The 26,018-nt window shown below is 44.8% G+C and overlaps 1 protein-coding gene across 6 annotated transcripts in view; it reads left to right on the top strand.

Moving 5' to 3' along the window:
* LOC111865222 (ephrin type-A receptor 4-A) overlaps positions 1-26,018 on the top strand; it is a 550,534-nt gene that overhangs the window by 220,031 nt on the left and 304,485 nt on the right. The window lies entirely within an intron of this gene.

Genomic DNA, 26,018 nt, shown 5'->3' with positions numbered 1-26,018 from the left:
GACCACAAGAGCGAAACATTTATTAGTTGTCCCTGCCAAGAAAAAAGCTTGAAGTGAGATCTTAATTAAAGTTACTGCGACTTACTGCTTAACGATCGCACAGTGCGGTTTTTTTTTAGTGGGGTGGGACTAAGTCCCTTGTACTGTGGCCACTTCTGGCCTATTGTACCAGCCCCAGATGATAGGTGAGGGTGATTGTGAAGCAATTGGTGGAATGAAGATTGACAGGGGAAACCGAAGTACTCGGAGAAAACCTGCCCCAACGCCACTTTGTCCACCACAAATCCCACATGACCAGACCCGGGATCGAACCCGGGCCGCCGCGGTGGGAAGCCAGCGACTAACCGCTGGATCTATGGTGCGGCCCCCACAGTGCCGTTAGTAATGCTCCCGTCACTAAGTTCCCATGAGCACCACGATAGTACTTCTGATACCAGGTAGGAAATCTTCTGTTGGCAGGAGATGTATACCACTTCTCACAAGAATCAGTCAGTCGGGGCAAAAGCTGTTAATTCACAATTGACCAGGAAAGTGGGCACATACTGAATAAACAGGATCGTGCTCTCTTAAACCTATCACTAGTTGCGAAAGGAGAGAAATAGGCTGACAGTAAGTATTATATTCGCCAATTTAATGCAGGCAGCAACGTTAAGATTGCATAAAATTAGTCAGATACTAACTTACCGTATACCGGCAATGAGCACGGACCATATGCTATATGTCTAAAATAATGTCCCTGTTTTTCTTCGAGCTTGTCGACTTAATGTTTTCTTTACCAAAGTTATAAGCTAAAGATTTGTCTTAGGACAGAGTGCTAGTTCCTGTCTGTTGTGTGCTGCTGTGCACAGTGTTAGGGGCAGACTGCTAGTTCCTCCCTGCTGTCTGCTGCTGTCCACGATGCTAGGGACAGACTGCCAGTTCCTCCCTGCTGTGTACTACTGTCCACGATGCTAGGAACAGTCTGCCAGTTCCTGTCTGCTGTATGCTACAATGCACGATGCTAGGGACTGCCAGTTCCTTCCTGCTGTGTGCTACTGTCCACGATGCTAGGGACAGACTGCCAATTCCTCCCTGCTGTGTGCTACAGGGCAAGATGTTAGGACAGACTGTCAGTTCCTGTCTGCTGCGTGCTACTGTGCGGGATGTTAGGGACAAGCAAGTTCCTGTATGCTGCTGTGCGGAATGGGGGGGGGGGAACTTCCCGCCGGGGTTGCTTTCCTCTCTGCTGCCAGGAGACGCTGTCTACCCGTATTCTTATCATAATACCATCCCGACTGTATCGACCTATTTGCGGCTGGTAACATCATGATGTATGCTGCTGCATTATTACATCGCGTTGTCTTATTTCCCGCCTCTGTCTGTCCACCTCATTGTTCCACCCGTCTAGAGATGAGACATTGAATACCTTAAGGGTTGCATGGGCCGGCGCCCGTATTATAGCCAGTAACTCGGATATAGGCCGCGCCATAGCTCAAGCGGTTAGACGCTGGCTTCCCACCGCGGCGGCCCGGGTTCGATCCCCTGTCTGGTCAAGTGGTATTTGTGGTGGACAAAATGGCACTGGGGCAGGTTTTCTCCGAGTACTTCGGTTTCCCCTGCCAATCTTCATTCCACCAATTGCTCCACAATCACCCTCACCTATCATCTGGGGCTGGTACGATAGGCCAGAAGTGGCCGCAGTACAAGGGACTTAGTCCCACACCGCTAGTACTAAAAAAATACTCGGATATACGTGATCTCTTGTGTTGCTACATTCAACTGAAGTGACTTTATACGATGGAACCAGAAATGATGACACGGAGATTGCATAACTGGGAGGGTTCGCCTGACTCACACTCGGAAGAGGGTATGCTGACACTTTCGTTTCTCTCGATACTGCCTTGTAAGTGCTACAACCACATCCCTCCTTCTTCACCTTTTATTATGACGTGTCATTTTGTAGAACGCTTCATATTATATTTGTATTATGGCTCATCTAGCCCGTCCAGGGCTCTGGCCTCTTGTTCAGTTCCGTAATCATTTTTCATAGACGGTAGGACTCCTTGGAGGAATGATCTGCTCGTCGCAAGGCCGCTACCTAAACACAGGACAGCATAAACACAGAATAAACGCACACACATGAAACATCCATGGCCTGAATGGGATTCGAACCCACGAACCCAGCGTCGGAGCAAGCGAAGACGGTTCATTCCTTAGACAGTGCTGGTACTGTCACCGGCACAGTTGATACAACTTCGGAAAATAACCAGTTGAATTGGCACTGATTTTTGTCATTTACGATTTACGTAACCAGGAAGGAGAATGGTACAGGCCTGACAGTCTGCACCTGTATTCTGCAGGGTCAAGTCGAACGTGGGCGTTTCCGAGGCTCTTGGCAGTGTCCCTCGACTTGCCGGGACCCTCAGTAACCAGTTATGGTCATTCAGTTCTGTATAAACTCTTTGCAAGATACAGCGTTCTTTATTAACCATACTATCATATAACTAACTTAACAAGAGGATTCGAACCCTCAGTCTGTTACAAAATCCTGTTATTAGATACATTTGTGTTTGAAAATGTGCTTGAATGAATTCGTGGCGACATAAGGGACGTAAAAAAAAAAGCTCCTTCGAAAAGAGTGGTCGTATGTATACCTATGCTTTTTGGCTCGAAAAGTTTACAGCATACCAGTAATACCTACATGATAGGTATATAGTCTTGCGTGCTGTATATCTAGTGCAGGTTAATTTGGAACCTTTCATGCCTTCCAGTTGCTCCAGCCTTTGTGTGTTTGTGCTGTAGAATTAACGATCTTTCAGACATATTGTTTTTCCCACACTTTACTGCAGTTTAAAATTTAAGCACAGTGGCTTCCATTTCGCTTCGTATCTCGTAATTAGTTTTACTTTATGTCAGAAGTCAGAACGTACACAAATGAGAATCATTTCCCTCGCCTCATTGTATTTTTAACCAACAGTCTTTTTTTTCTACAAAACATGAATACTTTTTTTATTTTCACAAGTATTCAGAGTGTTTATTAAATATTTAAATAGCAAGCGCTAAATAACGCTAGCTTATGAAGTATATTGAAGTATAAAAATACAGAGAAAACTCCGTGTTACGTGTCTCCCCATTGGCTATTCAAAGTTTATCGCGTTGTCCTATTGGCCAGGGTGGCTGTTCTGTTGTTCATGGCAAATTAAAAGTCGAGTTAATTATTTCGGTCTGCTGGCCTTAGTCTCCGAAAAACGCGACAGCCAAGTGCACCTTGATCTGCGAACAACAGCGGCTCAAGTCCTAGCTTGCACTTCGCTGACAGTCTCGACGATGTTAATTCATACTGAAAAGAGAACGGTGAGGTGTTTTTCGACAACGCACTTACACGTATTGCGGTGCTGTGACCGTAGGAGAAACGAACCCTTCAATACAATAGGTACGCCGGACGTTTCCTCCTGTGTTAAGGCATTAGGAACCTTAGCATTTGACTTGATGTTACATTGTTACGCAGTGTGTGACGTGCCAGCATGCGGTGTGTATTACTGTAGACAGTTTAATTGCAGGTTTCTCCTTCAATTGAAAGTCCTACTTTTACATAGGGACTGCCTCTGTGTACATGCGTTTACTGAAGCTGGTACTGCTATTTCGCTCCAGAAGAGCACGTCAGAGGACTGCATATCCATCCATTCATTCATCGTTGGCTCTACAGCCCTTTGCGGGGCCCTGGCCTATTCGTAAGTTTCGTAATATTTTTTATAAAGTCGGTAGGACTCCTTGGACGTGTGATCAGCCCGTCGCAAGGCCGCTCCCTACACACAGGACACAGCACAAACAGAATAAACACATACAGACATCCATGCCTTGAGTGGGATTCGATCCATGATCCAAGCCTTTGGGCGAGGGAAGAAAGTTCATGCACGAGACCGCGCGGCCACTGTGATCGCCAAGGTCTGCATACAGTCTGCCTTACAGGCGTAGACAGGTATCACGAGCAGTGCGAGATTTCTTCATGATAAGAAAATGAAAGATGTGTTGTGAGGCCGATGGGGGAGACAGGTAGTAACATTTGTAGTAAAGTAGAAGCATTGTTTTTCATTTGCTTAATTAAGCACCACTCAATGTAGACAAATGGACGCTGTGGAGGAGCAAATCTATTCCCAATATGGGGAATCGAACCTCGATTCATTTGTCGTTCAGCTCGTAGCGTACTGACTATACGGACTGTGCTATCCCGGTTCCATTTATTTGTAGTTACATTTTATAAATTAAATTTACGTTTTTCGTAGATGCCTATTAAAGAGAAGTCTTCAAAATAGCCACGTATTCGCTGGAGCTGCTTCACCCACAAAAAGGTAAAGCTATCTCTGTAAACGGCCGTGAAGGCCCACAGGGTTGTGAGACGTCGAGGCTGCCACATTTTCTATAGACAATCGGCTCACAGATGGCGGTAAGGTTGTCAGTCTTAAGCCCCGGCCNCTCTTTACCCCCAGGAAGATTCCTGGTACTCATTTCTGTTACAGGCTGAGTGGACCCCAGTGCCATAGTGCGGCTGGAAGGATTGGGTAAATAGACAAAAAAAAAATGACACCGGGATTGGAACCCACAGCCTTCCGGCTTGTAGCAAAATGCCTCAACCAACTACGCTACCGCGTCTCCCACTACATTTATTATGTTGATACTTTATTTATTCATGTTTTATTTGACGCTGCTTCTAAGATCTCAATTTATATACCGTCTAATGATATAATCATTCGGTGAGCAGTGAACCGGAAAGGATGTGGAAGTAAGCGGCTCTGGCCTGTGTTTGGCAGCGTTTCCATGGAGGAACTGAGGGTATCAGGTAAACCTTAAGGCTGAATAGCCCGACTCCGGGCTTCCCAAGTACAAAGGAGAACTAACCGCCCCGGCGCGACCTCAAGTGTCGCAGATTATTCTCTGTAAGCCTGCTTTTCTCCTTCCGGAGAAATATAAGCATATTATTATTATTATTATTATTATTATTATTATTATTATTATTATTAGAGGGGTGGGTTTCCCCATGCACCGCGACCAGTGGTCTATTGTACGCCCCCTCTGTGATATTCTACCAGTCTCTGTACCCTACCGATACTGGTGCGTGCCATCAATCCCGACTCAGCCAGCGAGTTCGGTCTCTCCTGGCTCAGCGGTATCTCTCGATGCTTCCCCCATCTATAAGAGGCGTTAGAGACTACTGTTGGGCGGGAAATGTCCGATCAGTTTGGCTCAGTGATCCCCTTGGGACATGAGGTTCTTTTACGTGCCGTAAAGCTACGACACGGGACCCACGGCTTAAAGTCCCTCCCGGAGGACTTGTTCCCTGAAATTTTCCGCCCTTAAAAATTCCACGACCTCCGCCGATTTGAACCCGCGTACGTTGAGTCATGAGGTGGGAACGTTACCCCTAGACTACGGAGGCCGCTAATATAAGCATAAGTACGTATCTAGTTATAATACAGTATCTGTGAGGTCACAAATGTGTGTATTTACTGTGCGGGAACTGTGTTGCAGTGCCGAAGAAACACAGTGTTGAGCGCCATTTCCAGACTAATCACATCTCCCTTGACGTTCACTGTCCACTTTGTTTTGAGTAAAGAGAGAAAAAATAAATGAACTGAAAATCAAAACTGTCAGCGCAGCAATCGGTTTTCACTGGGCTGGTGGTCAGATCTCAGCATTGCTTTCTGTAAAACTGCTTGCTTGCTTGCTCGCTCACAAAGAAGAAAAAGCCATTTCAGGATGGTGAGTTGTTGAAGGAAGCATTCCTGATTGGTGGTGATTGCATCCCTGAAGGGCTTTCAGACAAGCGTGAGATTATGTTGGCAAAACGAGACTTGTCTGTTATCTTGACAACACAGTTACGAGGAGGATACACGTAATTCCAAATGACTTGGAAATGTGCGATTGGTTCTCACTGCAGTTGTAGTATATCAGACAGCGCACTCGGCAGTTATGGTGAGGAAAGTATTTACCGATTTCAAAGTACGGGTACAGCTACTGAAAATGTTGCCTTTCAAAACCGGAAGATATTGATAACACAGTGAAAGTCTGCGCTACGGAAATTGACATAGCTTTACATATGCTGTCTACCGTCACCAGTGATGGCACCAACAGTGATAGGCAGCAAGGACTATCACTATATTATCCACAAGGAAACCGCGTGCATTAACGTACTTCCATTCGGACGTTTAATGATTGTTATCATTTTAGTAATTAACTCTGTTCCTTTGGCGCCTTTGTAACACCGACTTTTATGTAGGCCCTGCTGGAATATGTTGAATGCAGACATTCTGCTCTTGCCTTACACACGGAAAAACGAAGGGGGAGTGAAGGTAATGCTGTTGCGCCGTTTTTAAACATGATCGAAGGGATCAAGGATTTTCTGAAGTCCGAATGAGCACTTAAGCAACCACGTGACTCATCCTGTTGGTGAACTTGGCTGTCCTTACAAACGTTACCGACAAATTGAAGAGATTAAATCGCAAGCTTCAGGGAAGAGAAAAACACGTGGCTCACATGATGAGGTTGTTCCCGTGCTTAACTAATTAGGCACTATGCCATGAAGGCGTATGGGGTAGTGAATGTATAGATCCACATTTTTCTTGTCCTCGACTCTACTTGGAGGTAACTGGTCAGCTTGACTCCCTGGCCGCTTTATTCCCGGTGAAAAGGCCCTCGGAACCCATTCGATAGGAGGTTGGGTGGACCCCACAGCCGATCTGGACGACGTGGAGAAGTCGAAATTCTTGGCTCTAGCCGGGACTCGAACTCTGGCGCCTCGTCGTAACCCGTAGCCAGTCGCTATCTGTCATGGAGTACGATAAAGCGCCTGTAATTTAATGTGATCTGTTTTCAGCATACTTACGTCACTCTTGCCAAAAACTAAGGAGTTTATATCAAACTCAGTTATGCAGGCAAGCGACTCAGAATTGTGTGTGCGATGCTATAGCGTAAGGATAACTGTGGGCTTGACTAGTCTGCACGGGGTCTAACCAGACGTACCAGCTTACTTTAGAGGTGCTCCTTCCCCACTCTTCTTCAACGAACCACTCCTTCGCCCCTAATTAAGTTAATTAAAAATTAATTGAAAAGCACCAGCAACTCAGCAGCCTCGCAGAACCGAGCGGGCAGAGACAGCAGAACTTCTCGCAGTCATTTTGCTTTTGCTTACAGCCCAGAGGGAGACGAAAATATGATTCATCCTGTGATGTCTACTCTTAATATTAAAACCATAACGTTAAGGGGAAAATATGTACATGCAAAGTTTCCTGCTAGGATTTGAAGCATGGTAATTATTCAGTGCATAATTAAAAGGGTTTCGCGCCATGTCGAAGTGGTTCAATTGCGGACGTTCCTTGTACACTTACTGCCACTTTCGGTCGTGAAAGACTCTGAAAGCTCCGAAACGCTGACATTGCGTTGCACTTACGACTTATAGCGATATCCAGAAGAGTGCAGTGAATATTAACAGCCTCGAAGCCATCCGAATCTCGTGCTGTTGTTGCTGTCCCCATTCGTTTCCAGATTTAGAAATTATGAAGACAATCCTCGTAATTTTCTGCACGGACTCAGAGCCAACGGGATAGCTGCTTCAGGTGTACCGTCTTCTGTGGAAGTTCAAACAAGCCATCGAGCGCACAGTTCATTGATTTGGGCTGGACTGGGTTCGATTCTCGGCCCGGAGGTCACCTATCCTGACTGTGCTTTTACAGCGGGTTCCTTAGGAACTTATATATTACTTGAAAATTACACCTTTCACATTTGCCCTCACGTTTGAAACTGTAATTTACAATCTGCAGTAGATAAAACGCTGTTAAATAACCCGAGCAACAAAGAAACAAACTGCATCAGTTACGTCACTGAAGCGTAGGTGTGTGGGACGAATGTTAGGTCGAAACAAACCTCATCACTCCACACACCGCAACCACAGCCTCTCGCTGGCTCTTGGGTTCGACCCAACCTCAGGGATTTGGGGGTATGTAAAGGTAAAGTCCCTGGGCTTAATTAATTAAGCACCATTCCATGAAGACGTATGGAGGAGAGTGGACGTATAGATGGCATTCTAGACCTCGGTACTAGATGCAAGTGAGTGGTCAGCTTCCCTCCCCGGCTGGTTTACCCTCAGGGAAAGAGCTCCTGATGCCCATTGTGTCTGGTTGGGTCTCAGAGCCGGTCTTGATGCTGCTGAGAGGAGGTCATCATCTTGCCCCTGCTGTAAATCGAACCCCAGTTCCACGCCCTTCAAGCCCTTAGCCCATCGCTGTACTGACTGGACCCATTCGCAGAGAAACAAACTGTTATAGGATAGATTTGGCCAGGTGTGTTCGGAATTGGTCAGATACGTTTCTGTCTTGCCTTCTTTATCTTACGATTGATCGGCCTAGGTTAGGGCGGAATGTTACTTTTTTACTCGTTTGCAACGAAAAGTTTGCCCTGTCTTTGAGAGAACTGTTACGCCATGTGTACATTCTGTAACTTGTTTAAGTGCCAAGACTATATAAAATGGTTGCCTTGTATGTATTGTGGTCTTCCGATACACGGACGGACGGACGGGCACATCTTTTTTCATCAGAAGTAGTTTCGTAAAGGGGGGTTAAACCTGTTTCAAAAGTCACAAATCGAAAACCCGATCAACCTACCTACATTTCTTTAGCACAACAATATTCTACTGAGTACACACCCCCTTTCTAAAGAAATGTTGTCTTCTAGACATACACTCTTACGTGGAATGGAGCTCATACATTATTTCGATAAAGTAGGCTACGCGTAAATAATTTAGCAGGAATCATATTCACTGAAACTTCTTAAACTTGAAATCGATCAGAAAGTCAGACGGCTTGTAGATTTATATTGCTGCATATAAATTCAGCCTTAAAAGGGAGTAAAAGTCCCAACGAGAATGTACCGTCACTCTAAGATGTATTGTGATTAATGAAGAACACCTTGTTTTAAATTGTAGGGGCCATATTAGTGCGAATGACCAGCAGTAAAAATGTAACAGTAAATTTTATATCATTTGTTTTTCATTTACTAGATCTAATATGTGCCACTTTTATCTCTCGGAAAACTTGAGGGGATATATAACTCGGTAAAACTAGGCGTAGGTGGGAAGGGTTTAGTAATATAACCAGCCTTGAAGAAGTAGAATGTGACGATGCGCACTGAATTCATATGGCTCAAGGTGGGATCCCGTAGCAGGCTTCTGTGAACACAGTAATGCACTTCGGGTTTCATTAAAATCGAGAAATTCTCGTCAAGCCGAGTGACTGGTAGCTTCTCAAAGAGGACTCAGCTGCATGAACGTTATTTATGCCTGTCAGCAAGTCAGCTCGTAGAGTTCTCCTGTCACACGTAAATGCAATATCGCAGGGAGTAAAAGCAACGACGAGGATGTGTTGTCACCTTTAAATTGCCCGCGTTATTTATTAACAGTTCACCCGGAAGAGGCCTGTATATAGCATCGAATGAGCGAGAGAGACGCTTGTAAATACGATGTAGTTAGTAAATACGGATCGGAAGAGGAACAACAATCCCGCCGCGATGTAATCTGTGTCCGCCTCGAAACATCATTGGCCGACAGACATACTTATGAAGTATGTTGCCACTCTCATGTTTTATTTGCGATGACTGTTTCACTAGACAACTGCCGGGACGACCTGAAGCTGACCACTCACAATCATCTAGCGGTGACGTTAAGAATGGTGAAGCTAAACATCCACATCCCCATGCATGTTTAGGCGTAGTGCGTAAGTATTATTATTATTGTTGGAGGGGTGGGTTACACCATGCACCGCGACTAATGGTCTATTTACGTCCCCCTCTGATATTCTACCAGTCGCCATACCCTGCCGGTACTGGTGCTCGATATCAGCCCCTGTTCAGCCAGCGAGGCTGGCTGTGGTACTCGATACTTCGCCATCTACCGGAGGCATTGGAAACTACTTGGGGGGGGGGACACTTTTTACCTAATTTTGCTCAGAGGTCTCCTAGAGACATGAGGATCTTGTACGTGCCGTAAATCTACGACACGGGACCCACGGCTTAAAGTCCCTCCCGGAGGACTTGTTCCCTGAATTTTTCCGCTAGTGCGTAAGTAAGTACAGGGATAACTTTTCCTTTTATTCCGCTACATATGTGTACTCAAATTTATGCAAGCTTGCAACTGTACTCTTGATGTGTGGACGTGGTAACAGCGACACATTTTTCTGCGTGTGTTGGGACTTGCTACTTCTCACACAGGCGGTCACGGGGGTTGTTAAATCGCGGCTTCATCTTAGCGGTCCCTTTGAAGGTGAACGAGAAGTCCCCACTCAGAGAAGCCGGTAAAAGCTGCCCCTGTTCTTAACTAATTAAGTACTACGCCATGAAGGCGTATGGGGGAGTGGATATATAGATCCACATTTTCTTGACCTCGACACTAGCTGGAGTTGAGTGGTCAGCTTCACGCCCCGGCCGCTATACCCCCGGTACCCATTGAATAGGAGGTCGGGTATACACGAGAGGCAGTCTGCACAACATGGAGAAGTGACAGTTCTTGATAGCCGGTACCTGTGGTTTAATTGAAGGACAGTTCGGTTCAGGACCCAATGGGCCATTTAAAAACCCAGCAAACAGCACAAAAATCATCCTTCCCAATAAGAGAATCATGTAAACGGTTGGAGTCAAAAGTTTAAAATTTTCAGAATCACTGAAAATTGCCTTCCTTGAAAATATTTCCTGCGTAGCATACAAAACGGTGTCACACGGCAGTAGATACAGAAGAGCCTGCTATTACTTCCGTTCGGTAGGGGACTGAATGATATGGGACCCATCCTGGACTGCGTGGTGAAGAGTTTCATCATTTCCATCGGCAGTCCAACTTTCGTTATATGATCTTTGTTTGTCGGTCTTGTAACGATGCTATGAGGATATAAAACTGTGTGGCGCCGGTTGGTAGGATGATTGTTGAATGGTGTATTGAAAGGCATTTGGAAGCGAGAAGTAGTGAACTAATTTATATACTATCCCGTAATATCTCTGCGCGAACCGAGGAAATCACTAGAAAGCAGTCAGGATAACCGGTGACCCGGCCGAGATTCAAACCGAGCACCTCTCAGATACGAGTATAGGGTGTTACCGCTGCGCCAACGTTTTCGGCTTTATGTCAAATCCAGTACAATATTTGCAGTGAGATTTTCGAAGCTCAGAGTGAATGGTTCCTCAGGGAAAATATGTAGGTCCTACTTCAGTGGCGTGGATGTTCCCGAAATGTTTTCGCTCGTATTCATTTTGGCCGCAGTGTTCACCAGGTCGGTTGGAAATCTGTTGTAAAATTGATTACAGCAAAGTGCTGTTAATAAGACATTTTCGTTATATATCGTAAAATATTTGCCACATCGAAAGGAACATAAGTTATAGATCTTAATATTTATGTTTCATTTGATCTGCGAAATGTACTTGTATGCTTAGCCGTTTCTAAGATTAGCACAGTTCAGTTTGAGTTTCTTGCAAGGCAGGAGTTACAGTATAACCACACTGCAATTGCAATTTGCCTGAGACGACGAGCGCCATTGTTTCATTAATAGCAAGTTTTCCTCGTAGAAACGACAGTTGACTTTTATCCCACTCTCACTGAATGCGTATGCAGTCTCAGTCTTGAATAATCTTAATTTGTATCGTTTTGACGAGAGAAAGAGGAGTCTTGTAATATCTTTTTCTTTTTTATTGCTAATGGGGTGGGACTAAGTCCCTTATACTGCGGCCACTTCTGGCCTATTGTACCAGCCCAAGATGATAGTTGAGGGTGATTGTGGAGCAGTTGGTGGAATGAAAATGGACAGGGGAAACCGAAGTACTCGGAGAAAACCTGCCCCAGTGCCACTTTGTCCACCATAAATCCCACTTGACCAGACCTGGTATCGAACCCATGCCGCCGCGGTGGGAAGCCAGCGACTAACCGCTTGAGCCATGGCGCGGCCTCCTTGTACACTTACTGCCACTTTCAGTCGTGAAAGACTCTGAAAGCTCCGAAACGCTGGAATTGCGTAGCACTTACGACTTATAGTGATATCCAGAAGAGTGCAGTGAATATTAACAGCCTTGAAGCCATCCGAATCTCGTGCTGTTGTTGCTTTCCTCATTCGTTTCCAGATCTAGAAATTATGAAGACAATTCTCGTAATTTAGTATTCTTACAGCGATTTTTGTTGTGTAATGATGTGTGGTTGGATGCTTTCCGGCGGTTAAGGAGTCATACCAGACGTCATAGTTTCTGAATTAATTCTGAATCAGAAAGGTCACATGGCCTGTGATAGCTGAAGAAGAACGTGATGTTCATCTCTAATTAAAACGTAATCGATTTGTGTTTAGTTCAATATTAGCAGGAAGGATCGGTATAGGGGTCGAAACCCATCAAATCTTCTACATTCTACTCTCGGGCTAATCGCTTCACCTTCTGAAAGGACAACCGTTCGAAAACGAAATCAGTCAGTTCTCGAAGTGTCATCTCCTTTAAACGTGCGTCAGGAAATGTTTACTATCCATCACAACTCAATAAACCATTACGAAAGAGACCGAAGTTTGATTTGATGTTCCCATAGCGTTGTTTGTGAAGAGTTAGCTGTGTAGTCTTATGAAAGCCAACCAACGTTTCGATGTCGCAGGAAGTTTGCACATCCCTGCATACTGCCTGCTTCATGCTGCTTTCTTGCTTGAATTACTCTTCGACCCTGAAGATAGAGGTGGGATATTCATCAGAAACGTCAGGCGACTTACACCGGACGACATGACATGCTTCCCAGAGACAGAATTCACAGGAGACTGAAGCTTACAAAGAGACGTACAACTGTTCAGCTGCCAGCATCTGACGGCCATGCCATTATAGAGACTACAGCGTGAAATTGTATGAAAATTGATGAATAATTAACTGAAAAGTATTCGAAGACTTCAGTTGCGCCCTAATCGTGTGTTTACCTGGAGGAAATGAGGAAAACCACGGAAAACCTGTCAGGATAGGCGGTGTCCCGGCTGGGATTCGAATGGAGCGCCTCTCTAATACAAGTTCGGGCCATTATCACTACATCAGCTAGCCTTTATATAATTGGATGACTGGAAAGTGAACACTGCTTTGGCTGAATTGCGGATTATGTTTCACCTGTAGGTTTACTGTGTAATGCTATCTTATGTCGCACTTGTCCCAGATTACAGTTGACTGCCTGGAAGGCACGCAGTATCGCCATAGTTACTGTATGGAAGTCGGTTTAGAGGAACCCATGGCATTAGGAAAGTTGGTGCCTTATGTTCAGGAGATACGTGGATTTAATCGCAAAACCAGTTATCGTGTCTGGTACTTACTATGGCTTTAATGCCGGAATAATTCCGCCTGCCATGCCAGATCGCATCTTTCATAACCTCTGTGAAGCGAGAGGAAGTAGAGCATATCAACTTAACTTCGTTCCCTCGACTTCAGTGTCGTTTTTCCTCCTTGACACGATTCCGACAACAGTTGTTAAGGATTTGAAGTTTAAGCTGGAAATTGGTAATGACGCACATCGTTTCGTGAAGATAATTTAACGTGCTATCTCTGCAGCACAGAAGTAATACTCTTATTAGGGAGGCACTTGGTTCAGATCTTGTCTATTATTGGCTGTCATCTCTGAGAGCAGAGAACAGGATAGAACCTTAACACGGTCAGTTTAGTATCGCTTTCATGTCACTGAATCATCCACTTGGGTTCTTTTCAGTGAACCACTAATCCAGCCGTACTAGTAACTGGTCTAAAGTTCCAAGTATCTTCTTTCAGTAAATTCCCAAAAGATATATACTTGTATTTGCTTTATGGTGTTAGTTCATGGAATGGAATAGACTTCCGTGTCTCTAGATCATAGATACAGCTTCAACTCGACTGAACATCACTTCCTCTTCTGTGGTATAAAGACGGCTTGAGGGAGATTCGTGGTTATCCTGGGGGCAAATGCTAGGACACTGCCCAAGTGTCTGAAATTGCCCTAATTTTTTTTAAAAGAAGAAAGTAAACATAAATACTACGAGGCTACGACATGCGAACAAAACTGGAAGCCCCTGTGCACGTGTTACTCATTGTTGCCACTCTTCGTTCTCATCAGCCTCTTGCCCGATAGGTGGCCGTGGCTTGTATTTCAATTCAGTTTCTACTCAAGAAAACGTTGCGTCTGCATTCAGCTCTGTTAAGTGCTTTGTGGGGAAACAATCACTGCTTCAGAATCATACGAAACACACAGATCCAAAGTGTGGGAATATGAAGTTTTGAATGTTCAGGCTGGTGGTACGCATAGTTGCCACTGTCCTTTAAAGGACCAGTAGCTCATTTGGCCAGATTGGACTTCACGCAGGCGCAGAAACAACTGTTTCTACTGTTGAGATATATCAGAAGGTACCGCTGAAGGACATAGCGATATGTAAGTTTTGAGGTTTTCACGGCGATGACAATGAAGAAAGTCGTCTTCTGGGTTTAGGCACCGTGTATTCTTCGTTTTGGCCGACGTTTCGGTCCTTGGGTTTGTTTGAGCCCTTGGGGATCCTGACTGTCTCCTGTCGAATCTCCTCTGCAGTCTCTTCCGGTAGGGCCATTACAGCCTTTTTCAACCCCACACAGGATGTCCTTAACTGGGATAGAACTAGGGGCTACAGCAAAGTTCAGGCCCTTGCTCAGAGCAGAGTAAGGCGCTTCTTCCAAGGGCACACCACTTAGATTGACCACAGTCTTCCTGTTCTCATGAAGTTGGGGTGGATGTGGTGTCTTCTGCAAGTTGATGAACTTCTTGCACTGTCTAGCTCTCGCTTGGTCACCGATATTAACAGCTTTCTGGGTTGTGATGCGGTCGATTAGGTCCCAATCATCTGCGGACAGGACACGGGCTAAGAGAAGATGCAACTTAATCAGCTCTCTTGAGACAGCGTCCAGTTCTCGCCTTGTGTAGTGGATGCGTTCACGTAGCATAGAAAAGCTGGTGCGTCTGTAGATCCTTTTGGCAGCATCAGAGGATATGTGGTGTTGGAACTGAAGGAAATGAGGTATGATGCCATGGTCTCTGCATCTAAGGAGGAAGGGAAGGTTGCANCCCTTAATCAACACAACACCATATATGGTCTTAATCGCTCCCCACTGCTCCCATTGGTCCGTTCTCCCTAACCCCCCCTGCCTACTTCGTATATAAGCTGCACCTTTCACATCCTATCACCACAGCTACTGCTCTCCGCATTCCAAGCCATTCAACTGCTCTGAAGATGGAGGCGCTACGTTCCTCCGAAACGTCGGTCAAAACGAAGAATACACGGTGCCTAAACCCAGAAGACGACTTTCTTCATCTTCGACATAGCGATAGTTTAGCAGGCTTGCTTATGGTGAGGCCCACGCCACTCTGTTGTATGTTTAGTTTAATCGATTATTTTATGGTTATGTATCAACTCGAAATGTCGAATGGTATATGGCAGGGATTATTGTGACTGGTGAATTGGGTAGAGAGGAGCATTTCCCGAAGAAACGCAGGACGAACACAGAAGACCTCACTCAGGCCAGCCGTGGCCGCTCAGGGTTTCCAGCCGAATACGTTGCGAATATCAGTCACTTTTTATAAGGACCATGATCTAAAAACTAGGGTTCGCTTCGCTTAATGGGGGGTGGAGACCAACTGGGTCCACTCGGCACGGCTGCCACTGATTGACCTATTGTATCCTGCCCCGGGTGATTATGATGATGGAGAATTTGGTGGAATGAACATTGGCAAGGGAAACCGAAGTGCTCTGAGAAAACCCGCCCCAGCGCCACTTTGTTGACCACAAATCCCACTTGACCAGGTTTATTGCACATCGAAACGTAATGTCATGTTTAATGCGTATAGCTTTGCGTTCCTGGAAAACAACTGCTATAGTGTAGTAGGTAATAGCATTGCTACATTTCTTGAGTGCTGATGTCCAAGGCGAAGTTGGACATATGACGAAACTCCACTCCAGAGTTGGTCTGCACGTACTGGCGAAGGCTGAAGAAAATGCTGCCACTGCCGTGAACTGACTGCAGACATATATTTAGAATAATTGGTGTGTTTTTATTTTCAAATGACAGCAATAGCAATAAAAACAAACCGAAAACACTATGCATCTAAATGTTCATTATTGTGAAAGAATGATATTTTGTGTGATATTGTATGCTTACATAGTGTCCGCCTTCTGCAGCACCATTTAGATTTTATTTGTACATAAACAATGTGTGCTAGACGTCATGAAACAGGTTTCGGACCAAACCCATTGTCAAAATTATTACGGGTAGAATGGTTATTTCATTGAGAGCCTGCAATCGTTGGGAATACGATTCGGAATCCCTGTACTGTACTTATGTTTATACAAATTTGACACTTCCAAACCGAACATTTCAAATAGTAGCATGCTACTTATGTATCTGTTAGTGTTGCTGATTTGAAAACGGAAATCCCTTTCCTTTTTAGATTTAAACGTGTTATATTAATATAAAGTACTATTATTATTAAGAGTAATCGGTATAGCGACTGACTACGGGCTGGACGACAAAGGGGTCGGAGTTCCAGTCTCGGTAGGGTCAAAAATTTTCTTGACGTCGTCCAAACCCACCAAGCCTCCAATCGAATTGGTACTGGGGGTAAAGCGTGAAGCTGACCACCTCCCTCCAGCTAATGCCGAGGTCGAGAAAATTTGGATCTGTACATCACTCTCCCGTGCACCTTTATGGCGTAAGCATAAGAACAACTTTACCTTTCACTCATAGTGATGGAGGAAGTGGAGTTTAATTTGGCTTCGTTTCTTCATTTACCAGCGCTTTGTCTCCTGTGTTATGTAGCGGTATTTAGTAGGATTATTGTCAATGACCACACGAGAAGGACGCGTTTTGTCTTTGTCTGGCTACTGTCCCTGGAGTCGCCAGAGAGGGCGAGAAAAATCACGAGAAATCTCAGCCATCTTCGTCGGCAGCTGTTGCAGAGGTCATCGTGAAGGGAAGAGTGACCGCACGCCGGACACTGAATGCGTGTTCGTTGTTCCTTGCGAGTAGACTCCTTCCATGAGACTTTTTACTGAATATTCTGCGATCATTGCATCTTTTCCCAACATTCTGGCGACAGAATATGCTAATCTCACTGAAGAAGAGCTATCAAGTTGCATCCTTTAGTGAACTTTGGCATTTAGGGTCATGTCTGCAGTGACTTCCCGCAGCTAATTCCGTATGGCCCACGTACTGTAGGTCAGTTTCATGCAATTTTGCGCTGAGAACTATATGCATTGGGGTTTTAACTTGGTTTTGACTAACATTGGACTTCGCTGTATTGGAAGAGTTGGTAGCAGCAGGGTAGAGCTTTCGTGTACATGGATTGCTCTGTACAGACAGTAGTAGTAGCCCTGGGGACTGTGTGCAGAACACCTGCCGTAATGTGAAGACCACATCATTAGTTCAACAGGACCCGCGCCGCAGAATGCTTGATGATCTGTTTGTTCGCAGGTCACGGGATCGAATCTCAAAGGCATTTCGTGAATTTCTATTTTGCAAATTATCTGACCAACACGTGATCATTGTTAGTAGTCCATATTGCCTTAATTTGGGTCCCGCATGTTTGAATTGATTGATTCTTCGGTCATTTAACTACACTCATCACGAATTGTAAATAGGCGAGGATTTGGAAGGATGCTGCCATGCTGTAGTGAGTGTATTATTCGGCATTTGCCTAGAGAAACTCAGGAAAAGAACGCAACTTCATGATAGCTGTTAATGCTGAGTAGATCATGGTTAAGACACCCTTTGAACAGTGTCTAGACCTACACCTACCTGCTGAGTCTAGAACAACGTATAGCTTTATCGTTATAGTTGAAATCACCACCATCACCATCATCATTTGTGGGTTCATGAGCGCGGCGTTATGGCTTTCACAACCGAAACCGTAGTGCCCATAGTAAACGGCTTTTGGACGTTATAAATCGTTAACGAACCCTCCAACCAATTAACGGTTCGACAAATCAACGAACCAGCCAACCATCCAATCAGTCACTTCGGTCAGCGTCATATTTTCTTTCTTACCTCTCCTATTAACTTTTTCTGTAATTCTTGTAACTATCTCCTATTCTGTCCTACCTCCACGCCCTCTTTTGTTTCCACCCTCTCTGACGCCCATCCTTATTCATTTGTATGTATTTCTTTCTGCACACCGCTCTTTCTTTCCTTTGTTTCTCTCAGTCACTTTTATGCTGTTTCTCTCATCTGTCTTCTTTTTTTCTTGCATTCCCTTTTCCCCCGACTTTGTTCATTTTTGTTTCACTATTTCACTCTTGCTTACTTCCTCATTCGATATTTCTCTTAACCTTCACTTCCTCTCTTTCTTCTCTCATTCCCCATCTACTTTGTTGTTCTGTACCTTTTTAACTCTGTTCTTTGTCCTCTCTTTCTTGCTTTCTCTAGTTTTTATATCCTTCCTTTCAGTCTTCATTTCTTCTTGCTTCTTCTCTGTTTCGTCGTCGTATTTTCCTCATCATCCCTTTCTTTGGGTATTTTAGGGCGCTCTACTCAGTTCATGTTCATAACATCGGTTTACTGCGCAGGCTGTACCGTAACCAGCCTATAACAAAAGTGAACTTTCCTCCACTGGTGCAGCCGGCCCCATCTCTGTACAAAGCACGGAACATTACAGTCAGAGCGAGACCGAAGGACCTGACAAGGGGAGAAAAAGCCGTTGGAAAGCCATGAAGATGATTTTCCCCGGCTGTTGCTGCTGTATCTTGCAGCATCACGCTCTTCTCATTATACAGCCCGTAAGTAAGTAAGTAAGTAAGAAAGAAAGAGAGAGCTGTAGCTTTCTTCGCCGTATTGCCTTTTGATAATGAAAAATAAGGAAGTAACAATAAGAAGTTTGCTCCAGTTATGGTTTAGGCCCGATTCCTTCCTTCAGATTACTGCAGCCCATCCTGACTTTCACAACAGCGGTCTGATTTGGTTTTTTCTGTTCCGTACGTAAAGTTAGGTCTCAATTTATTATTTCGTTTGCTTATATTGTTTCCAAATGACTTCTCTTTTCTCATTTTATTTCAGTCCGGAGTTCGGTTATTACATTCAGTTAACGAACTGCGAGAATGATGCGATGGCTTCGAGCTGAGTGGCTTGAGTTCAGATCCCAGATCCCCACGTGAACTCCGCTGGGTTCCCTCATTTTTGCCCCCCCCCCCAGCAAAACCGGCAGAATGTGAAGTAGGCTGCTTTACTAACACGCCCCCTGTACGCCGAAGAGTGCGCCATTCCGTGCTATTTAAAATGTTTACATTTGCCGGCAACCTAAACGTCTGAACTGCGATGACCTGGTCTGCAGTGTGTCCCTTTCTGTATTCCGATGGAAGCGTTTGGCATTTTGTCTTATGGCAGCATAGTGTTGTTGTTCAGTCAGATTTTGTCCACTGGATTCAGCTACTCAAGTGGGCGGAGCGTAAACTTTTCTCCGTTCCTAACATTTCACAGAGGGGCGCTTGGGTACAGGGATTTTTCTTTTGCCTTTCTACCTTTATAAAGATAAAGATGTGCCTGTGCTTAACTAATTAAGCACTACGCCATGAAGGTGTATGGGCGAGTGGATGTATAGATCCACATTTTCTTGACCTCGGCTCTAGCTGGAGGTGAGTGGTCAGCTTCACGCCTCTGCCGCCTTACCTCCGGTACCCATTGTATAGGAGGCTGGGTGGGCCCCAGAGCCGGTTTGGACGATATGAAAAAGAGAAAATTCCGACCCTACCTGGACTCGAACTCTGACCCCTTGGTCGTCCAGCCCGTAGGCAGTCGGTATACCAACTGCGCTCTCCCCGGCTCCAAATATATAATTTAATTTGTAGCACTTGAAAAATACGAGTAGCTTTGCAGTCCATACCATGAGTAGGTTTATTATCATTATTATTATTATTATTATTATTATTATTAAGAAAGTAGCCTGTGCCAGTTGGTGGATATGTGTTGTATTATTTTAATTACAGGTAGGGCGAATTTTAGAGCCTGGGTCTGCTACGGAGTTGCTTATTTTTATAGTCGTATATCCTATACCCCCTCGTTGGTGTCTCCACCTTATCGTGGTGAGGGTGTTTGAGTATGCCAAGGACCCTGAGAGCTATACCAGCGGTAGCGTAGCTACTGGCAGGGCCTCCCTTGCTGGACAGGTCAAAGGGTAGGCATCAGACGAAGAGAGACACCGAAAACTGATGCCGGAAGCAGCGTCATCAGCGGCGACTTGAAGCACAGAGAAAATGATGCTCGAGATGGTTCAAGTTCGTATAGCAACAGGCGTGACCAGAGTGGTTTGAACGGCTGTTGTACTGCGATGTGGAAAGCAAATGGAAAAACTACCACATTATCACTTTTCCTGGATAGTCTCTTTCCAAAAACAGAAGATCGCATTAAGTGGAGAAACTGTTTTGGAAGAGGCTGTGGACCTGTCATCTGACAGATTACTGATGAATGAATGAATCCTATACATGTTCTAAGTGCGATCAGCAGAGAGCGACCCGAAGTAGCTGTCCGGCAGACCGAAGTGTGTACATATTCACTTTCTCTTCAGTATCACCGCAGTAAATCGCTGAATCGCTTCCATGGAACGAACTTGTGCCAGCCGACCGTAATCTCAGACTCATGCATTATACGTGTATAAAGCCGCTTCGTGTATGAAAATGCCGCGTGTGACACACGTTGGAAGGAGATGTGTTTGTATACCATATCTACGTGAAATGCGAATATGTGAGAAAAAGATTACGGCTTAAATTAAAGGTGTTCCAGTTACAGTGAGAAAACAGAGAAAGAAACTTCATATAAACAGTCAATAAATTAAGACATGAGGGTTAAGGACCATTATTAGACAGAAAGATCCACGTCAGAGAGCAGAGTGCCCATTGCAGAGAAATAGGATGAAATTGGTGCTAGGCTTTGACATTCTCCTAAAAACTCCATCAAACTGCATTGTACAGGAGACGGGTTTCGAAACCGCCAGCAAGAGCTACCAGAAAACTCCTGAAGAGTATTAGGCAGCAGTGGTCCACCGCTACATGACGCATAAGCTATCTTGACGGTAGCTTAAAACGATTTATTGACGGCGATACTGAAGACAAATTGGGATATGTACGGGCCTGTGGGTTGTCCGAGTCCCCTACCAGTGCTAATCTGAACGGTCAGAGTTAATAAGAGAACCATCAGTCTCTCCCGCCTGAGCGGCCTAACGATTTTGTGGTCGTTCTCAGACGATTGCAATATATAAAACAGTGACTTACTGTATATCAACAGAGATTTCACATTATTCAAAATGGTAACTAACTTTCGCAATGTGGAATATGTAAAGCAATTGGACAACTTCATGAAACGAAGGCGCAATTTTAGCATATCGACGAAGGTCAGACTAATTTTTTCTGGAATGTCGTTCCCGTATCCCTCTTGCCTACTCGCGATATAAAGCCTAATCCATTTGAACGAGAATTAACTGAATCAAGGTTCGGCCACACAGCGCTACGCTATGTTCACTACGTACGCTGTGTACACTATGAGACGCAGCTAACATAGGGAACATAGCGTACGTAGCGTACGGAAGTCTGTGTGGCCAGTCACACTGGCAATAAAGGGAGATATTTTTCTATTCGTATAGCGAACATAGCGTACGTAGCGTGCGTCGCGTACGTAGCGCTCTGTGTGGCCGAACCTTTAGTGACGCGTGTGTTGTTTGCTAAGCAACATTGTGGCTGTTGGCCGCAGATCAGAATAACAAGACACGGACCGAAGAACGGCAGAAGCAGAGAAACAAGGACATGTAGCTAAGAACTGTTATTAATTTCGTGCAGAGCTCTGACGACATGTAACTAGTGATGTGACGGAAGTTTGAAGCAGTGTTGTGGAAAGACAGCGTTCTGTTCCAAGATCTGAAGGCAGTTAATTACTTGCTTTCTCTCTCTTCTGTAACCTGGACAGGTCTGGCAATATCACGCAATGGAACATGCTCGTCGATAGTGTAGTGTATCTACACTCCAGGCGATAGTTTTCTGAAGAGGTTGGCACCACTTCCATACGTATTATTTTTATTGCTAGTGGGGTGGGATTAAGTCCCTTGTACTGCGGCCACTTCTCGTCAATTATACCAGCCCCAGATGGTAGGTGAGGGTGATTGTGGAGCAATTGGTGGAATGAAGATTGGCAGGGGAAACCGAAGTACTCTGAGAAAACCTTCCCCAACGCCACTTTGTCCACGACAAATCCCACTTGACCAGACCCAGGATCGAGCCCGGGCCGCCGCGGTGGGAAGCCAGCGACACAAAGAAAAACGAAAATAAGTCACTGTTCCGAGCTGGATTCGAATCTGCGGCCCTGGTAGACGAGCGAATCGAAAGTGGGAAGAATTATATAAATTGGGCTACAACGCCGTATAGTTCGCTAGTCAACCGACGTTTCGGAGAGATATAACTCCATCTTCAGGGTCGATGAATATGCCAAGAGAGGCTCTGTTTCCTACCTTCTTCACGCTGGTTTCTTGCTTCGCTTATTATTCAACCCTGAAGATGGAAGCGACAAGTCGCTTGACTTTCATCGGAATACACGGCGTCATATCCCAGAAGATGGGGCTCTTCATAACCACGGCAGTGACGACCTCAAGTCCTACAACTGAGACACTAATATTGTAATGTGGTCGAACGGAACTGAAAATCCGACAGGAAAGTGTCCTCCCCAGTAGGGGAGCCGCCGCGGTGAAAAGCCAGCGACTAACCGCTTGAGCTGTGGTGCGGCCTAACTTCCATACCTAACTAATGAGTATTTTGTTTGTTCGTGATGTGCAGTCTTCAAGTAAGATCTGTTAAGAGTTTGTCCGAGTGAATTAATTGGTTTCACTTTTAACTGATTGCTCAGTGAGTGTTGCTACTGTCGGGAAAAGGAAAGCACTGAAAGCCGTTACCCAGCACTGAAAGATGTATTATAATGCTTCAGTCAAATTCTTCTGTACTTTCATTTGGAATTCCTTTGTCTCTTACATCTGTGTTTTTAGGTGAGTTCTATGCTTATTGTTGGCCGATTAGATAATCTAACGACGCCCTTCCAGTTGTTGATGGTGAACGGCGCCAGGCGATAAATTGTTCCTTCAGATCGCGCTGTACGTGTAGTTTTATGCCGCATCAGGATCATTAGGCTCCCAGTTAGTACCCCAAGTTCTCACGGCGCTCACAGAAGTCTATAATGATCAGGTGTTATGTGCCGATCTTGTAATACGAAGTCTCAGAACAATGTTATCACTTTTTGTTCATATTGGACATGTTTAACTGCACAATGAGAAGCTTTATAACTTGTACTTTTCTCCAAGTATAATTAGAACGATCAAGTCAACGACGATGAGGTGGGCAGGGCATATAGCACGTGTGGGGAGACGGGGAATGCGTATAGGATACTGGTGGGAAAGCCAGAAGGGAAGAGCCACTGGGAAGACCCAGGCGTAGGTGGGTGGACAATATTACAATGGATCTTCATTCATTCATCAGTAATCTGTCAGACGACAGGTCCACAGTCTCTTCCAAAACAGTTCCTCCACTTAATACGATCTTCTGTTTTTGGAAAGAGACTATCCAGGAAAAGTGATAATGTGGTAGTTTTTCCATTTGCTTTCCACATCGCAGTACAACAGCCGTTCAAACCACTCTGGTCACGCCTGTTGCTATACGAACTTGAACCATCTCGAGCATCATTTGCTCTATGCTTCAAGTCGCCGAAGATGACGCTGCTTCCGGCATCAGTTTTTGATTTTTTGTGTCTCTTCGTCTGATGCCTACCCTTTGACCTGTCCAGCAAGGGAGGCCCTGCCAGTAGCTACACTACCGCTGGTATAGCTCTCAGGGTCCTTGGCATACTCAAACCCCCTCACCACGATAAGGTGGAGAGATAAAATGGGATGGTATGGATTGGATTGATCTGGCTGAGGATAGGGACCAGTGGAGAACTCGAACACGGTAGTAAACCTTCGAGTTCCATAAAATGCTGGGAAATTCTTGAGTTGTTGCATAATTGGCGGCCCCTGAGGAAGGGCTGAGCTGCATGAGTAAGTAATTGATGTTTAAAATGTCCGCCATTGGCGCAGAAACACGACCTGGAACGCCGAACAATGGAAAAGCATATATCTTGGACGTGGAAACATTAAATTAGGATAGTCTGTGTTTTGTTTATAGGCCCTAATATTATTTATGTCATAACGCAGTGTTCTTGTTCGTGATTTCCAGTCATTCCTGTGTCATTCAATCTACACAGCAGAAAGAACATCATTGAAGACTCAAGAATTATATATATGAATGTCACTTCGTTGACCTATATAGCTCTAGGTATAAAGTTCCGACCGGTCAGAAGTCCGATCCAAAACTCTGCCGCCAATAAGAACTAATATCATACTTTCCTTTCACCATAATTTGAATATCGGATACGACAAATAGAATGAAAACTTTAGTGCGAATGCGTAGTGCAGTCAATAAAAGAGTACAGGTGTGGAGGCTACGTTGTTGGTATTATTGATGTGAGTGATTTATGAGGTGCGCCATTGAGATGACCTCAGATGGCAGATAAACATACAAGTGCCACGATGATTGGTTTGGGCGTTCAGGTAACATTAAGGTTATTACCTCGATGGCATGGTATTAGTAAAGGAAAGGATTTATGATGTGTGCAATTGAGATGATCTCAGATGGCATGACACATACATACCGAGTCTCATGATGGTCGCTTCAGGAATTGGAGTAATATTAAGGGTACTACCTCAACTTGAGAGGCTGCACTGTTGGCACTGCTGATGAGAATTTCTTAAGCACGCCTTTGAGATGACCTCAGGTGGCATTATATACATACCAGGTCTCATGACGTTCGGTTCAGGCGTTTAAGTAACATTACCGTTAGTGCCGCAACAGTTCGAGAGGCTGTAATGTTGGTATTACTGATGGAAGGGAATTATGAAGTACGACTTTGAGATGGTTTCACGTGGCATGATACATGTACCAGGTTTCATGACGTTCGGTTCAGGCGTTTAGGTAACATTACCGTCAGTGCCGCAACAGTTCGAGAGGCTGTAATGTTGGTATTACTGATGGGCGGGAGGGTTTTATGAAGAATTACTTTGAGATGGCTTCACGTGATATGGTACTCATGAAGATTGGTACAAGCGTTCAAGCAATATTAAGGTTTTTTACCTCAGGAATTTGAGGGGCAAGAATGTTGGTATTACTGATGAGAGGGATTTATGAACTACGCTCAGGTGCCATGATGTACACACCAAATTTCATAAAGGCTGGTTGAGCCATTGGAAAGTGAATAGGTGGGGATACACAGACAGCAATGTGATCTATGTATGCCTATATCATGTGCGGATACGGAAATAGAGGTATTAAACAGGTATTTAATACAGTGGAAATGTGTAATGTAATGATAGCAGTTCGACATACGATCATGAAATTGTGTTAGTGACTAGCTCAGAAGACTAGATTTATATGGAACAATATCACTTACGAACTATCTCACAGAATTGAATTATTGGTAGAATCAACGTGTATTTTTGAGGCACTATGCTGCAAGCCGGAAGGTCGCGGGTTCAAGTCCCGATGAGATCATTTTCTTTCAATTGACCTAATCCTTCCAGCCGCACTATGGCCTTGGGGCAAACTCAGCCTCTAGCAGAAATGAGTACCAGGATTTAATTAAATAATTTTCCTGGGGAGTAAAGCGCGGCCGGCGCGTAAGGCTGACAACTTTACCGCCATCTTTGAGCCGATTGTTTAGATAATGTGAGACCCTCGACGTCTCACAACCCTATGGGCCTTCACGGCCTGTTACAGGGATAGCTTTACTTTTACTCCCTTTACTTTTATCAGCGTGTATTTAAAAAATGAACGTGTTTTGAAAGTCACCCACTTCCCCTCCTCTGGCTTGGTGGAAAGCTTTGTGCAGGCAAGGAATGAAGAAACAAGTTCTCTTGTATTTCTGCTGTATTGTCTTTGTCCCACAAAAAGCGCGCGTGTGTAAACCAG

Source organism: Cryptotermes secundus, unplaced genomic scaffold (assembly GCF_002891405.2).
Source record: "Cryptotermes secundus unplaced genomic scaffold, Csec_1.0 scaffold614, whole genome shotgun sequence".
Lineage (NCBI taxonomy): Eukaryota > Metazoa > Arthropoda > Insecta > Blattodea > Kalotermitidae > Cryptotermes > Cryptotermes secundus.
Note: the sequence above shows the minus strand (reverse complement) of the source record. Positions and strands in the feature narration are given on the sequence as shown.